A 17984-nucleotide genomic window follows, 5' to 3' on the forward strand; every position below is an offset into this window, starting at 1 on the left:
CTGGATGAGTGCAAAGGTCTGGCAGATGGAGTACAATGTTAGTAAGTGTGAGGTTATCCACTTTGGCAAGAAAAATAAAAGAGCTGAATATTATTTAAAGGGTGAAAAACTACAGCATGCTGTTGTGCAGAGGGACTTGGGAGTGCTTGTGCATGAATCGCAAAAAGTTAGGTTGCAGGTGCAGCAGGTTATAAAGAAGGCAAATGGAATGTTGGCGTTCATCGCTAGAGGTATTGAATTCAGGAGTAGGGAGGTAATGTTGCAGCTGTATAAGGTACTGGTGAGTCCGCACCTGGAGTACTGTGTCCAGTTCTGGTCTCCATATTTGAGGAAGGATATACTGGCTTTGGAGATGGTTCAGAGGAGGTTTACTCGGTTGATCCCTGGGATGAAGGGGTTGACTTATGATGAAAGACTAAATCGTCTAGGATTGTATTCGCTCGAGTTCAGAAGAATGAGAGGAGATCTTATAGAAACATATAGGATTATGAAAGGTATGGACAGGATAGATGTAGGAAGGTTTTTTGAGCTGGCCGGGGAAACTAAAACTAGAGGACACAGTCTCAAGATTCGGGAGAGTAGATTTAGGACAGAGATGTGGAAAAATAGTTTTTCCCAGAGAGTAGTGAATGTTTGGAATTCTCTACCCAGGGAAGTGGTTGAGGCTGCTTCATTAAACATATTTAAAATTCTGTTAAATTTTTACTTGATTGAGGAATTAGGGGACATGGGGAGAAGGCAGGTAGGTGGAGTTAGGTCATAAATTAGATCAGCCATGATCGTATTGAATGGCGGAGCAGGCTCGATGGGCCATTTTTGGCCTACTCCTGTTCCTATGTTCCTATGTTCCTATTCGAGACTCAGCTCCCACGACACAGAGGGAAGCTGTCCAAAGTGGCAGTGGACACTCCAATCACCGTTTCTGATGTGGGGGGGGGGGGGTCGTGTAGTGGCCTGCGTACAGAGTTGTGACCCAGCTTACAAAATGGGCGGTGAGCGTGGTGATTGCAAGGGTCCCACAGGAAACCAACGGCCGTCGTCCCGTGTGACCTCCCGCACAGCGGAAAACAGCAGGCAATGGCCAGAAAGCCGGCCGTTCGGAGGCCGGCACTGTGACGATGTCACTCCTGTCAACAGACAGGGAGTGAATAAAAGCAGAGCTGACAGTACTATAAATCAGTCTTCGACCTCAACTTGTGTGTGTGTGTGTGTGTGTGTGTGTGTGTGTGTGTGTGTGTGTGTGTGTATTCCAGATGATACACTGTAGATGACAACTCTATGTAGTACAAAAGTAGTGCTGTACTGCTGTAGATGGTCTTTGAAATCAGATTACTCACCTTGTCTTCAATCTCTGATGAGATCAACCATCACCATACCTCTGTTCATAATTTTAGCCTCAGTGTACAACTTGGACAGAATTTTATCTTGCCCAAAGCAGTAAAATGACACAAGAACATAGACGCAGGCATTTGTCCCTCAAGTCTGCCCTGAGATGATTGTGGCTGACATAAGAGATGACAGAATCTGGAGCAAAAAATATCTATTGGACAAACTCAGTGGGTTGAGCAGTATTTTGGATCTCAATCCATCAACCATCTCTTTACCGCTCCAGGTGCTGCATAACCTGCAGGGTTCCTCCAGCAGTTCATTATTTGTTATGGCCTTTTCAATGTTTTTTCTCTGTCCATTCCCCTCAGCATTCAAATCCTTGTCTAGCTCCTTTTTATACCTCCATTGATCTAGTCTCCCAAGACCTCTGGAGATAGAAAATTCCAGCGATATCCCTCTTTCTGGGATAAATTTCTGAACAGGTCATTTTTAAAGGACACAGCCTTATCTTGTTATGAGGTGGAAAAGTTGCAGATTTCTTAGCCAATTTATTTCACACCAGAATTATCAGTGTTAAATGAGACAGAATCTCATTGCATTTGATCGATTTTAAAAGCAATTTCCGCAAGACATTCTGAAAAATTTGAGAACCATATTTTTAACATGGGTATTCTTAGCTTCTTCTCAAAGGTAAGAAGGCTAATAGTAACAATATTACTTTAATCCAGTAGAATATTAATTAAATAAGATTGTTTGCTTTCTTGTGTTTTATCCTTGTATTCATTGCCCATTTTGAAGATGCAACCATGAATATGTCAATATACAGACTTACTTGGATATTCATAACAAAGCTTGTGGACTCTCAGTGTACGAGAACTTGGAATGTAACAGGACATTCAGCCCTCGATGTTGTGCCACCCTATATATTCCTACTAAGGCAAAAGTACTAGATCCTTCCTACCTTGTAACCCTTTATTTTTCCTTTTCTCTATGTGCCTGCCTATCGCCCCTTTTCCACTGCCATCCCAGTTAATTGACTGTAGCATCCCAGGATAGGAAGCCTTTTCTGCCATTTCCACTGGGCCACCCTTAACTGGGACACAACTCATCCACGGGGATCGGAGTATTCTACCTTCAACTGGAAATGGGCGACTTTCTGCTGTCCCTTTTCCACTGATTTTATCAGCACACCGGGGTCAGCAAATTCCAAGGATATGAGTAGGGGTAAAGGTGGTTAATCCCTGGCATTTGATGCTGGCGTGCTGACAGTTTTCTTTTTCCACTGGATCCTGTCCCAGTTAATTCCCGGAACAAGGTGCCAGCGGAAAAGGGGCTACTGAAATGCCCCTAATATTTCAGTCTCCACCACCACCAGCAAGATGTTCCAGGCACCCACAACCTACCCCTGATGTCTCCCCTAAACTTTCCTCCTTTCTCTTTGCAGAGAAGTCCCTTGGTGTTTGCTATTCCTACCCTGGGGGGAAAGGTGGTGGCTGTCCACTTTATCTATGCCTCTCAGAATTGTGTTGACCTCTATTAAGTCTCCTTTCATCCTTCTGTGTATGAAAGAGAAAAGTCCCAGCTCTGCTCACCTTGCCTCATAAGACTTATTTTCTAATCCAGCCAACATCCTGGTAAATCTCCTCTGCTCCCTCGTCATAGCTTCCACATCTTGAACTGAACTGAACACAATACTCAAAGCTCCTTCTGCCTTCATAAAGACAAAGCCTCAAAAGAGAGGCTCCAGAGGTCAGGAGAGCTAGAAGGTGGTCACAGGATGCTGAAGAACAGTTACAGGGCTCTCTTGAGTCAACGGATTGGTCAGTGTTCAAGAACTCTTTTGAGAATTGGAATGAGTAAACTTGGGCTGTCATTGACTTTATCAAATTAGCTGTGAATGAGTGTGTCCCCACCAAAACATTCAGGGTTTTCTCCACCCAGAAGCCCTGGATGAACAATGTTTTATAGAATTCTATTGGGAATCCATCCTCTCCAGGCATTTTATTGTTTGGCAGCTTTTTTAATATATCCTGTACTTCCTCTATTTCAAATGGTTTTATCAGTTTGTTTTGTTTCTCTTCTTGCAAATTCAGCAGTTCAATTTTAGAAAAAAACTCTTCTACTTTATCATCTTTCCCCTCGTTCTCAGTTTGGTATAATTGTTCATAAAATTCCTTAAAGTTTTTATTAATCTCTATTGGGTTATATGTAATTTGTTTGTCCTTTTTCCTTGATGCCAATGCAGTACTTTTAGCTTGTTCTGTTTTAAGTTGCCAGGCTAATATTTTATGTGTTTTTTCTCCAAGTTCGTAACACTTTTGCTTCATTTTCATTATGTTCTTCTCCACCTTACAGTTTGTAATGTTTCATATTTTATTTTTTTGTCCGTCAATTCTCTCCTTTTCATTTTATCATCCCTTTTTACTAGTTCCTTTTCTGTACTTACTATCTCCCTTTCCAACTGCTCGATTTCCCAATTGTAGTCTTTTTTCATCTTAGTTACATAACTTATTATCTGCCCTCTAATGAAGGCATTATAATATAAATTATATAATATAATAATTTAAATGTGTTGTCATACATTGAGTTTACAAAGGGAAAACAGAGATGAAAGTGGGGAAAGGGGGATGGTGGTGGTGAGGAAGCGGAAATCAGATGTAAACAGGATATGAGATGGACACGTTGAACTATATGACTATAAACATTAATGGAATACATAACCAAATTAAAAGGAAGAGGCTATTAGTTCTGGGAAGATCTGAATCAGATATTAAATAAAATCACAAAAAATAACATACCAAAAAATCCAGAGATCTTTCTTCTAAGTAATATAAGAAGTAAGGAATTAGGCCTCAAACTGGATAAAGTGCAAAAAAGATTTATTATGATAGCCTTAGCTGTAGCAAAAAAAATGTATAATGTCAACTTGGAAAATGGAAGAGAATCTGAGAATACAGCAATGGAAATGATTAAATGTATTCCATTGGAAAAAATAACATATAACTTAAAAAATAAAGTCACATTATTTGAACCAATTTGGGAACCGTACATGGAACATAACAAAGAGGGCTTGCCTCAGAGCTCCACCCTCTAAAATGATAAGACAAAACTACTTGATCCAGTGTGTAAAATGAGATGACATATTTTTCTTGTTTATTTTTCATTGTGTGATGACATTGTTTAATGGTTTTATTGTATTGTATATGTTGATTATTTATTGGTTTTGGAGCGGGGTGGGAAGGGGGGAGGGAAGGTAGGGGGAAAAAAAAGGGAGAAAATGCCACTGTGTATATTTAATGAGAAACGTTTGTATATATTTTGGTTGATATGGTTCAGTGTGAAAAATAAAAAATTATTTTAAAAAACAAACTCAATCAGGGACCCATTAAGTACTCTTACTTCTGTATTTTGTTGATTTTTTTAAAAATTATCTTTGTATTGCACAGTTTGTTTATATTTGTTATCTGTTTACAGTTCTTTATTTGTTTACAGGTGTATAGTGTGTATTTTGTTTTCCACTACTAAATAGTGGTAATTCTACCCCGCATGCAGGAAAAAGAATCATAGTGTTGCATTTGATTTCATGTATGTACTCTGACAATAAATCTGAAATCTGAAAACCAGAGATCAATAGAGTTGCAACATGACCTCTCGACTCTCTAACTCAATCCCCCCTTTAATGAAGCCCAACATCCGATAGGCCTTAACTATTTTGTCAATCTGTGCAGCAACCATGAGAAATGCATGGATTTGGAACCCAAGGGCCCTCTGTTTCTCCATACTGTTAAGTATCTGACCATTAACCCTGTACTCCGCCTTCTGTTTAGATCTTTCAAAATTCATCAGCTCTCACTTATCTGGATTGAACTCCATCTGCAACTTTTCCACCCAATTCTGCATCCTCTCTATATCCTTTTGTAACCTATGACAACCTTCAACACTATCCACAACTCTTCCAACCTTCATATCATCCACAAACTTACTGACCCATCCTTTAACTTCCTCATCTAAATCATTTACAAAAATCACAAAGAGCAGGGATCCCAGAACAGAATAATCACCGACCTCCAGGCTGAATACTTTCTGTCCACTACTAGTCTTTACTTTCTACATCCAAACCAATTTTTTATCCACACAGCCAAGGTTCCATGGATCCTATGCCTCATGACTTTCTGAACGAATTGTTCATGGGGAACCTTGACAAATGCCTTATAGACCACATCTACTCCATTACCTTCATTAAATTCTTTTGTTACCTCCTCAGAAATCTGAATTCGGCTCATGAAACATGATCTTCTCTTCACAAATCCATGCTGACTATCCTTGATTCCCCAGAACCAGATCCAGTGTGGCCTCGCCTCTCATCGGTCTGTCACATACTGTGCCAAGAATACTTCTTTAACACACCTGACAAATTCAGCCCCATCTATCCCTGAGGAGTGTCAGTCAATATTAGGGAAGTTGAAATCACCCATAACTACACCTGTATATCCCACACCATTCCAAAATCTGTCTGTTTATCTGCTCTTTGCTGTAATGGAACATAGAACATTCAGCCAACCTTTCCTAAAAAAAACACTACCTCCCCCCCCCCTCACTTTCCTATAACCTCTATTTTTCTTTCATCCATGTGTCAAAGAGACTTAAATGCCCTCAATGCTTTAGCTTCCACCATCATCCCTGGCAAGACATTCCAGGTGCTCACAACTCTCTGTATAAAAATCTTACTCCTGAGGTCACCCCTAAACTTTCCTCCCTTAACTTTGTACAGATGTCCTCTGATGTTTGCTGATCCTGCCCTGGGAAACAGGTTCTGGCTGTCCACCTTATCTATGCCTCTCATAATCTTGTAGACCTCTATCAAGTCTCTTCTCATCCTTCAACACTCCAAGGGGAAAAGTCCCAGCTCTGCTAACCCCTCAGAACACTTGTTTCCCAATCCAGGCAACATTCTGGTGTGTGGCACAGAGAGCAATCTGAGATTACCAGCCTTGAGGTCCTGTTTTTTAAACTTCCTTCCAAACCCCCTACATTCCCTCTTCAGAACCTCATCCCTGCTCATATCTACATCATTGGTCCCTATGTGGACCACGATATCTGGCTGCTCACCCTCCACCTCCAGAATGCTAATGAACTCAATCAAAGACATCCCTGACCCTGGCACCTGGGAGGCAACATACCATCCAGGAGCCTCAATCTTGTTCAGAGAACTTCCTATCCACTTGTCTAAACAACAAGTCCCCAACCACCATCATTTTCCTCTTCTCCCCCCCTTTAATTCTGATCCAGTGGGCCAGCCTCTCTGCCGGAGGCATGACCTCCACGAATTATAGGTCATTCCCTTCCAACAGCATCTAAAACAGTACACTGGTTGTTGAGGGGAACGGCCACAGGGGTGCTCTGCACAGTCTGCCTTTTCCCCTTCCCTCTCCTGACAGTCACCCATTTACCTGTCTCCGACTTTTAGGGGTAACTGCCTCCCTGAAAGTCCTGTCTATAACTCCCTCTGCCTCCACCTCCCTGATGATCTGCAGTTCATCCAACTCCAGCTCCAGTTCCCTCACTCAGTTTGTCAGGAGCTGCAGTTGGATCCACCTTCTGCAGGTGTAGTCATCAGGAATAAACGCACTGCCCCAAACTTCCCACATCTTACAACCAGAGCACTGGACTGCCCTAACCACTGCCTTCATTTATTACTCCTAAGTAAATTAAATTTAGGAAAAAAAACTTGCCAGCTTTACCTCTCTCTGGGAGCAAGTTCTTCCTTAGCTTGTAAAGCCTCAGGGTTCCACACCTTCACTGAACCACTCATACACTGGCCAGTCTTTTAGCTACCCCTCCCTTTATTGGTCTCTACCAATTATCTCAATTACTCACTCCCACAAATCAACATTGTTTTAACCCTGCCGCTGCCCTCCTAACACCTTTTTTAAAAACAAACTCTGACTCACCTCTCACTGCTCACGCCTGTTGCTCCTCTCTCTTTGTCTGTCCCGTGATACTGGGAGTAGTCCCATAGAAAAAAGATAACTTGTTTTGCAAGAGTCTGCGGAACTCATAATTACATAGTTTTGATCACCAGTTTTAATATCACTGGCGAGTTGACAAAGAATCCAGAATTCAATTACTGTGACTTTGTAAGTAAACAGTGGCTATGGAAATTAGCATACACAGTCTTTTTTTTAAAAAAACATAACATCACTGCTAGAATTTTCTTTCATCTTCAGGAGTCTAATTTTTCAAGTTATTCTAACTTTCAAAAGTTTCCTGGTCCCTTCCTTTATCTTTTGAAACTGTCACAATGCCGTTTGCATTACAGTGAGGAATGGTGGACAACACATCTGTGCCTTTTTCTTTAATTTCATTGTTTGAACTTGCTTTACACATCAACTTGCTTTCAGATTACATATTCAGTGGGTTTGTTGCTTGGCGAACCCAGGCACAAACACATTAAACAATTCCACAGCACCAAAATGAGCTTTGAGAAGTGATATATTTCATATTCATATTACTTTGATACATTTCAAAATGTATCAACTGTGTGTAGACAAGCAGACTGCAGTTATTTGAATTCATATGATAAAGATTTTAGAACCATCCATTTTATTTGCTTCTTAATGGTGTGATTCAGAACTACTCTGTACTCCATTTACTTTTAACAATATATTGAGCTGCCACTGTGATGTAACAAATAGCAAATCACTTCTGTATGGCAAGTTGGCTGGAACCCAAGAACAGTGAATCTCTGCCCTTTGTACATTTACCTGCCAGGTAAATGTTGCCAGTGTTATTTTGAAGAATTCTGCTTCTCATTTATCAAATGTCTGTACCAAATGCAAGTCCTCTGGTTTGTACAGCTTCACCTGGAAAATGTTTCAATGGTTGAACTGTGCTGGCTGTGGCCAGTGGTTCTGAAAAGAACTGCTGGTGCCATTCAGACTGAAGTAAATCCCCAATTAGTTCATGAATCCAAGACCAGGCCTGAATATGCCACAGAATCAGTTTCTACATTTCCCATGGCATCCAAAAATGGGGCCCATTCAGATACTGTGCAAAGTCAAACCTGATGTGGAATTGATACCCCCTTCAAATTCCAGGCCATAGGAAATGCACGAGATTGCAGCTATTGGAATATGGAGCAAAAACAAGCTGCTGGATGAAATTAGCGGTGTCAGTGGGTAGAAAGGAATTGTTTTTGTTTCAGATTGAGACATTGCATCAGGACCTAGAGTGGAGAGGGAAGAATATGAGGTGTTCTTCCTTTTGTTTCTCTTGGGCCTCACTTTCACAGGGCACAAGGCCAAAGCTGGACAGGTCAGTGTGGGAATTGGAAAAGCCTAAATATAGCAGACAACCAGGAGCTTGAAAATAACAACAGCCATTGCAGACAATAACAGATATTCTCCAAACCAATTGTCTTGCTTATGCTTGGAGTCACATACATTAAGAGGCCATACTGGGCGCAGTGAATGGAGTAGGCAATGAGAATCGGGAAAGGCTTATTAGGTGTTGGAGGAAGTGCTGCTCTTCCTTTGCTAGCAGGAGTCAGTGCCAGGTTTGGGTGGGTAAAGGATGAGCAGACCAGAGTCCAGAAATAGTGGGGAGAGGAAGATGTGACTAACTGGCAGAAATGACAAAGGATGATGTGACAGATGTGGAGGGTGAAAGGTGAGGAATTCTATCTTTGTTCCGTTTGGTGGGAGGGTAGAGGAGTGGGGAGGCAGGATGAAAGCAGAGGTTTGGAAAATGGTTGGAACTGCAAGAGAGAGCACCATCTTTAATGGTAGGCTTTACCTTGAGAACAGATGAAACAGAGACAAAGAAACTTGGAGAAAGGTTGCCTCCCTTTGCCTATGCCATACGTTTGGAGGAAAGGGAAGATTATTTTTCTAAAATTAGCTAAACTTTTATGTTTTTAATTTTCATGTTATGTATTTATTTTTATTAATTATTTCTTTCAAGTTTTGTAATTTATGGGAATTTCTGAATCATTTTAAATTAAAGTCAACTTTAAATGAAAGGAAAATCCCTGTCATGCCACCACCACCCCCCCCCCCCTATCCTTTTCACCTTTTGTTATGAAATATCTCCTGTGCTTTGAAGGTGGGATCTCCTGTGGTCAGACATTAGGGCCTTGATTCTGGGCTTCAAGGTGCAGTTGATCAGTTAGCTGAACCCTTCACATCCAGCCTAGGAAAGTGCAAGTGTATTTTATGGAATGCACATATATTCAGAACAGCAAACTGCGGTGATCTAGGTAGCCAGCGCACAGACCCTTAAAGAAAGATCCAACTACGCAGATACTGGGGGTGTGGGGGTGTTGGGAGGCTATAGGTAAAACTAAAATACTGAGCCCTGAAGGTTCCACTCCCTTTCATCTTCCTGCCTAATATACAGTCTTTGGAAAATAAACTTGACGAACTCCAAGCAAGATTACATCAGCAGAGGGACATCAGTGTTGTGTGGAGTGTTTCACTGAGATATGGCTAAATGAGAGCATTCTGAACACAGCACTGCAGCCTGAGGGCTTCGCCTTCCACTGCACAGACCAGACACTGGGGCCAGGTAAAGTAAGAGGCATTTGTTTAATCATTAATTCCTTGTGGTTTACAAACATAACGGTTACGTCTTAGTCCTGCTCCCTGGACCTGGTACATCCTGTGATCAAGGGTCATTCATTCTATCTGCTGAAGAAGTTTATCACCATTACCTTGGTTGCAGTGTACATTTCAACCCAGGCTTACATGCTAGCACTTGAGGGTCTGAACATTGTAATCAGCAGTCGCCAGACAATACACCTAGATGCCTTCCTGATCATTGAAGGGGACTTCAACCAGGCCAGTCAGAGAAGTCTCTGACAAACTATTTCTAACATATTACCTGCGCAACCAGGGGAGCCACCATACTTCACCGCTGTTACACCACCTACCGAGCCATCCCACACCCACTCTTCAGCAAGTCTGATCACCTGGCTATACTTCTATTCTCAATGTATAAGCAGAGATTGACGACTAAAGCACCAGTGGTGAAGACAGTGGAAGTATAGTTGAGGGAGGTAGAGGAGCACCTGTAGGACTGCTTTGAACTGGTGGATTGTCCACATTCAAGGATTCATCTTCAGATTTGAATTAATATACCTCAATTGTCACTGACTTCATCAGGACCTGGGTGGATGAGTATGTGTCTTCGCGTACGTAACAAGAATACCCTAACCAATAGCCAAAGGATACGCAGCCTGCTGAGGACTAGATCAATAGTATTCAAGACCGCTGATCCGGAACTCTATAGGAAGACCAGGTATGACTGATGGAAGGTGATCTTAACTGCAAAGAAATAATTCCAAGTGAAGTTAGAAACAAAATGAGAAACACGCCAGCTATGGCAGGGCATGCTGACCATTACATCCTGCAATGTGAAATCTAACATCATAAATAGTTGTGTTGCTTCACTCCCAAATGAACTTAACACCTTTTATGGTTGCTTTGAAAAGAAGAATTCAACTGTATCAGTAAGAATCCCTACAGAAGCTGGAGACTCTGTGATACCCGCCAACATCAGAACACCTTCCAAGAATGTGAACCTGATGACGTACCTGGTAAGGTACTGAAAATCTGTGCCAACCAACTTGCTGAAGTATTTGCGGATATTTTCGATATCTCCTTGCTGCAGTCAGAGGTTCCCACCTTCTTCAAAACAGCATCGATCATACTAGAGCCCAAGAGGAGCAGAGTAAGCTGCGTCAATGACTATCACCCAGTAACACTCACATCTATTGTAATGAAATGCTTTGAGAGGTTAGACATGACCAGAATTAACTCATACCAAAGCCAAGATCTTGACCTACAGCAATTGCCTATCACAAATGCAATCTCACTGGGCCTCCACTCCACCCTGGTTCACCTGGACTGTAGCTCAACTTTCCATACCATTCTCCCCTCAGTACTGGTCAGCAAGCTTCAAAAAGCTGGGACTTTGTACCTCCCTCTGCAATTGGATCCTTGACTTCCTCGTCGGGAGACCACAGTCAGTGTGTATCGATAACAACAGCTCTTCCTCAATGATAATCAATGGAGCTGCATCTCAAAGATCCGTGCTTAGCCCACTGTTTTACTCTCTCTCTATGCCCATGACTGTGTGGCCAGGCACAATCCAAATGCCATCTACAAATTTGCCAATGACACTACAGTTGTCGGCAGAATCACAGATGGCAATGAGGAAGCGAACAGGAGTGAGATAGATCAGCTAGTTGAGTGGTGTCACCACAACCACCTTGCACTCAACGTCAGTAAAACTAAGAAACTGATTGTGGACTTCAGGAAGGGAAGCCAGGAGAACACAAACCAATCCTCATCAAAGGGTCAGCAGTGGAGAGGGGAGAAAAATTCAGATTTCTGGGTGTCAACATCTCTGAAGACCTATCCTGGGACCATCATATCCATGCAAGCATGAAGAAGGCATACCAGCAGCAATGTGTCACTAGGAGTTTGATAGGAGATTTTCATATGTCACCAAAGACTCTTGAAACTTTCTACAGCTGTAAGGTGGAGAGCATTCTGATTCGTTACATCACTATCTGGTACAGAGGTGCCAATGCACAAGACAGGAAAAGGCTACAGAGGGTTGTACACTCAGCCAGCACCATCATGGGCATTAGTCTTCACCTCATTAAGGACATATTTAAGAGGAGGTGCCTCAAGAAAACAGCATCCATCACCAAGGAGCTTCACCACCCAGGTCATGCCATTTTCTCATTTCTACCATCAGGAAGGTGGTACACATACTCAGTGTTACAAAAAAAGTGTCTTCCGCCATCAGATTTCTGAATGGACAGTGAATCTATGAGCACTATCTCACTTTTTCTCTTTTCTTTTTGCACTTTTTTTTTTAATTTAAGCAATTGTAATTTATAGCAATTTTGGCACAATTTTGCTGCTGCAAAACAAAAACTTTCATGGTACATGTTCATGACATTAAATCTGATTCTGATTACATAAGAGATGTCAAAATTCTGATTCAATTTTGGGACTCACTTTGAGGACAAAGATAAAAAACCAGAGGCCATGGTTTGAGATTGCAGGGGAAAATTATAAAGGGATCATGACGGGAAATTTCTTCACGCAAAGGGTGGTTGGGATGTGAAATAAGCTTCCGGCAGAGGTGGTTGAAGCAAGGACATTATTTACATTTAAGGAAAGACTGGATAATTACATGGAGGGGAGAGGATTGGAGGGGTATGGACCAGGTGCTGGTCAGTGGGACTAGGAGGGTGGGGATTTGTTCTGGCATGGACTAGAAGGGCCAAACTGGCCTGTTTTGTGCTGTATATGGTTATATGGATAATTCATAAAAACAATTTGCTTCCTTTTCTACATTGGATAAAGCAGGACGAATGTCCTCAATAACCTCTATTAATCAAGTTGAATTCAAATTTCACAGTAACTGTCACCATTCTGGATTCCGGTGGGTGAATATTATCATTTGATGGAATCAATCGGAGACAAGTGACTCAAGTTTTCCATGCAGTTTTATAACAGACTTTATTAAAAACCATTTCAATTTAGCACAATACTTGAATAAAGCAACTTGAAAATTACATTTGTAGTCAACAGTGAGCAAAAAGCATTTGCCCTTGTTCATTCCATGCTGGGATGATCCTAATCTGTTATTGTATGCTATCTGACATCTGTTATTTGGAATGCACAATTGTTGCAATGTGGTTTAGATATCAAATCATATTTATTTACTAAGGGAGATAAATGACTGTTCTCCCCCACATGTGGTAAAAATATTGAGCAACTTCTTTAGACTGTATAACTGGACTAATCAAGGATCTCTGATTTCATAAACCATAAGCATTAACACCAGCATTTGGCATTCAACAATGTTTAAACATTTTCCCCATCATTAAGGCAAGTATTTTACAGCTTTAGGTTGGTTATTTCCAATGGACTTTTTAAATGTGCAATCTATTTTTTATATTTATAAAGCACAATCACCAGATATAATAAAACTAAAGCCACAGAAGTTCAATAAATAAACGTTCCCTGCTTGAATGGAAGAACTGGAATTCTCCAGTTCACTCAACTAAAGTCTGGACCACTGATGTCCGGAATTCCACATTTCAACAGAAATTCAAATGGAACAAACCCTCCCCTTGGAGAGCTCTTTGTGGGCAACGGAAATCAAGATCACTGTATGGACATTAGCATTTGGTTTTCACTGCCAACCTTTACTTTTCCCAAAATCAGAACCCACAGAGCCAAAGAAGAATCAAGTAATCTTCAATGCTGAGGGATTCCCGAAGGATAGGTAGATCACATGGAATGAGGAATAATATAATAACATGCCAAGGACATGGATTGAGAGGTTGTATAATAAAATGCCAAGAGAAATGGCTATTGGGCAGAAAGCAAAGAATAGAGGCTGGCAACTTGACAAACAGTCGATGTCTAAAAGGAAAATAAAAGGATATGAATGGGTGAACACATGTGACAGAGGTGCCACGATGTGTATTTCCAATTAAACCTTGAGGGTTTGCTGTTACGAGCCCAGAGGACCCCAAAACCCAGCAGCAATAGAAATTCACCAAGACAAATGGTTACTAAACAAAAGTTGTTTTTAATTTTCTTTAAACAAAAAACAGGATCAAACTTTAACTTATTACTATTAACTTAACTAAACCTAACTTAGCCCCCTTCTAATTCTAAGTACCTGTGTATGTAAAGTGTATATGTTCAGGAAAGTTATTTGTTTTAATAGTCCAATCATTAACTTCTCCAAGTTCATCGGTATCAGGCAATTCTTATACTGTGCACAGAATTTAACATTTATGAATTTTCACCAGGCTCTGGTGCTTAAAGGTAAATGGTTACTGCTCAGGAAGGTTCTTGTTGGTTTCAGAGAGATTTTTTGCTCTTTGGACACACACAAACTGATTTCCTCAAATCAGCCACTTCAATGTCTTGCAGAAGAAACTTGCCCCATCATGGCTTTACCAAATGATAACATCTTCTTCCAGGTCACCACAGAGTTCCTCTTATTTCCCTTATTTCAAGAGAAATGCTCTAGCTAGCCATTTTCTCTTGTAAGGACTACAAGGGTTTTCAACAGGCTGAACTCAGAACTCACAACCCTTCTTCAAAATGGGGGTTTCAACAAGCTTGCCATGTTGCAGCTTCAAAAGTCACTGTCGCTCTCTCCTCGCTCTCTCCTCGCTCTCTCCTCGCTCTCTCTCAGAGAAGAATCCTGTTTGATCTTTCCTCTCTCTCTGCTTGTAAAAACCAGAACCCCTCCCAAGGTCCAAATCCAATCCTTGAAAAATCTTTATCAGCATTTGAGCCCGGACTTTATCCATTTGTATCTGCTTCTGAAGTTCCTTCCAAAGCAGTTCCATTATCTCTGCAAAGCCACTGGTGCCTGAATGTCTGGCTTCAGCAAAACTCTTGCATTTTAATTGAGATGTAAACATAAGTATCTGTTTGTGAAGTGACCTACACTAAGCCCCTACAATCTATCTCTTTTAAAGACATATTTATATATGATATGACCCATAACATTGCAATGAGAGGAAATAGAAATGAGAGGAGTATGCAATCATCTATAAAACCTTGAGTGTGATGGATCCAAGAACTGCCCTACTTCCACCAGAATGCAACTGAGAATATGGTCAAAATTAGCTCTTTAACAGTGAGCAATGATGCATGAGATAGCGCAGAGCCTCCATACTCATGTGGGATTGTAGCAAGTCCATCAGGGCCCAGAAAGGAACGCGAAAGTAGAGATAAACTGTATGCTCTTAACACGTAACTTAGTGGCTGAAGGAGGATATCCTATCTTTCTTTCTTCTTTGGCTTGGCTTCGCGGACGAAGATTTATGGAGGGGGTAAAAAGTCCACGTCAGCTGCAGGCTCGTTTGTGGCTGACAAGTCCGATGCGGGACAGGCAGACACGATTGCAGCGGTTGCAAGGGAAAATTGGTTGGTTGGGGTTGGGTGTTGGGTTTTTCCTCCTTTGCCTTTTGTCAGTGAGGTGGGCTCTGCGGTCTTCTTCAAAGGAGGTTGCTGCCCGCCAAACTGTGAGGCGCCAAGATGCACGGTTTGAGGCGTAATCCTGAACAAAACCCCTCTACCCTAATGAAGGTAAAGGTGCAGGGCAAAGGCTAAACCTGTAATGTTAGTGACATCAGAAACTACCCCTTTGACTGCAAGAGATGCTCCACTTGCACCCACACCCTCCCCCCTCACTACCATTTGGGGCCCCAAACAGTCCTTTCAAGTGAAGCAACATTTCACTTGTGAATCAGCAGAGGTCATGTATTTCATCTGATAATAGGAACATAGGAAGTAGGAACAGGAGTAGGCCAAAAATGGCCCATCGAGCCTGTTCCGCCATTCAATACGATCATGGCTGATCTAATTTATGACCTAACTCCACCTACCTGCCTTCTCCCCATATCCCCTAATTCCTCTATCATGTAAAAATCTATCTAACCGAATTTTAAATATGTTTAATGGGGCAGCCTCAACCACTTCCCTGGTTAGAGAATTCCAAACATTCACTACTCTCTGGGAAAAACTATTTTTCCTCATCTCTGTCCTAAATCTACTCCCCCGAATCTTGAGACTGTGTCCTCTCATTTTAGTTTCCCCGGCCAGCTCAAAAAACCTTCCTACATCTATCCCATCCATATCCTTCATAATCCTATATGTTTCTATAAGATTTCCTCTCATTCTTCTGAACTCGAGCGAATACAATCCTAGACGATTTAATCTTTCATCCAAAGTCAACCCCTTCATCCCAGGGATCAACCTAGTAAACCTCCTCTGGACCGTTTCCAAAGCCAGTATATCCTTCCTCAAATGTGGAGACCAGAACTGGACAAAGTCCTCCAGGTGTGGTCTCACCAGTACCTTATACAGCTGCAACATTAACTCCCTACTCCTAAATTCAATTCCTCTAGTGATGAAGGCCAACATTCCATTTGCCTTCTTAATAACCTGCTGCACCTGCAACCTAACTTTATGTGATTCATGCACAAGCACTCCCAAGTCCCTCTGCACAACAGCATGCTGTAGTTTTTCACCCTTTAAATAATATACAGCTCTTTTATTTTTCTTGCCAAAGTGGATAACCTCACACTTACTAACATTGTACTCCATCTGCCAGACCTTTGCCCATTCATCCAGCTTAACTATATCCCTCTGCAGACACTCCACATCCTCATTACAATTTGCTCTTCCACTCAATTTGGTGTCATCCGCAAACTTGGCTACACCACATTTTGTCCCCTCCTCCAAGTCATCAATGTAAATGATGAACAGTTGTGGGCCTATCACTGACCCCTGTGGCACCCCACTTACCACTCTCTGCCAACCTGAAAAACTCCCATTTATCCCGACTCTCTGCCTTCTGGCAGACAACCAATTTTCAATCCAGGCCAATATATTTCCCCGGACTCCACTTTCCTGTAACTTAGTGATAAGTCTCTTGTGCGGCACCTTATCAAACGCTTTCTGGAAATCCAAATATACAACATCAACCTGTTCCCCTCTATCAACTGCACCCATTATATCCTCAAAGAATCCTAACAAGTTTGTCAAACAAGATCTTCCCTTTCTAAAACCATGCTACGTCTGCCTGATTGAACCCTAACGTTCCAAAAGTTTCACTATTTCATCTTTAATGACGGTTTCAAGCATTTTTCCAACTACAGATGTCAAGCTAATTGGCCGATAATTTCCAGTCTTCTGCCTACATCCCTTCTTAAAAAGTGGCGTGACATTTGCCGTTTTCCAGTCTGCCGGGACCTGCCCAGAATCCAAGGAATTTTGGTATATGACCACCAATGCATCAACTATAACTTCTGCCATTTCCTTCAGAACCCTTGGATGCATATCATCAGGACCAGGTGATTTGTCTGGATTTAGTCCCATTTGTTTCTCCATCACTACTTTCTTTGTAACAACTATTTTATCAAGGCCCTCCCCAACATTCGCATCCTTAACTCCGCACTTGGGCATGCTGGACGTGTCTTCCACCGTGAAGACTGACACAAAATATTTGTTTAATGCCTCGGCCATTTCCTCATTTTTTGCTACCAGTTTTCCTTTCTCATCCTCCAAGGGTCCTATGTTAACTCTGGCCACCCTCTTCCGTTTTATATATTTATAAAATTTTTTGCTTTCTGTTTTTATATTTTGTGCCAGTTTACTTTCATAATCCTTTTTCCCATTTCTTATTACTCGCTTTGTAACCCCTTGTTGTCTCTTAAAGTTTTCCCAATCTTCCAGTTTCCCACTGCTCTTTGCAGCTTTGTACACCTGCGCCTTCAATTTTATACTCTCCTTTATTTCCTTTGTTAACCACGGTTGATTTTTCCCTCTCTTGCTGCCCTTTTTCCTTTTTTTTTTTAAAAACTTAATTTAAAATTTTATGACACGAATAAAATAAAAATTACATTTAAATAAATAATAAAAAATAAGATAATAAAAATTAGAATACTACATCATTAAACTACACAAATTAACCACCCCCAAATAATTATAACACAACATTAATCATCTAATTTAAAATTAGTCCAACCCTACCTCCCCCAAAATAAAGAGTGAAGAATTAATTAACAATGTTGTAAATAAAATAGAAAAAACCCCACTTAC

The 17984-nt window shown here is 41.3% G+C and overlaps 1 long non-coding RNA gene across 5 annotated transcripts in view; it reads right to left on the reverse strand.

Annotated features, from left to right (window-relative positions):
* Window positions 1-17984, reverse strand: part of LOC138751552 (uncharacterized) — a 190549-nt gene that overhangs the window by 106818 nt on the left and 65747 nt on the right. For 3 of the 5 annotated variants that reach the window (XR_011350046.1, XR_011350048.1, XR_011350044.1), the window contains exon 1: window positions 7071-7160. The exons of 1 other annotated variant lie outside the window; for it this stretch is intronic. This is a non-coding gene — a long non-coding RNA (uncharacterized lncRNA). Of the gene's footprint in view, window positions 1-7070; window positions 7161-7280; window positions 7325-17984 lie in introns of those variants that run through there. One more of the 5 variants, XR_011350047.1, reaches the window with a different exon arrangement.

The sequence above is a fragment of the Narcine bancroftii genome, chromosome 1 (genome assembly GCF_036971445.1).
Source record: "Narcine bancroftii isolate sNarBan1 chromosome 1, sNarBan1.hap1, whole genome shotgun sequence".
Lineage (NCBI taxonomy): Eukaryota > Metazoa > Chordata > Chondrichthyes > Torpediniformes > Narcinidae > Narcine > Narcine bancroftii.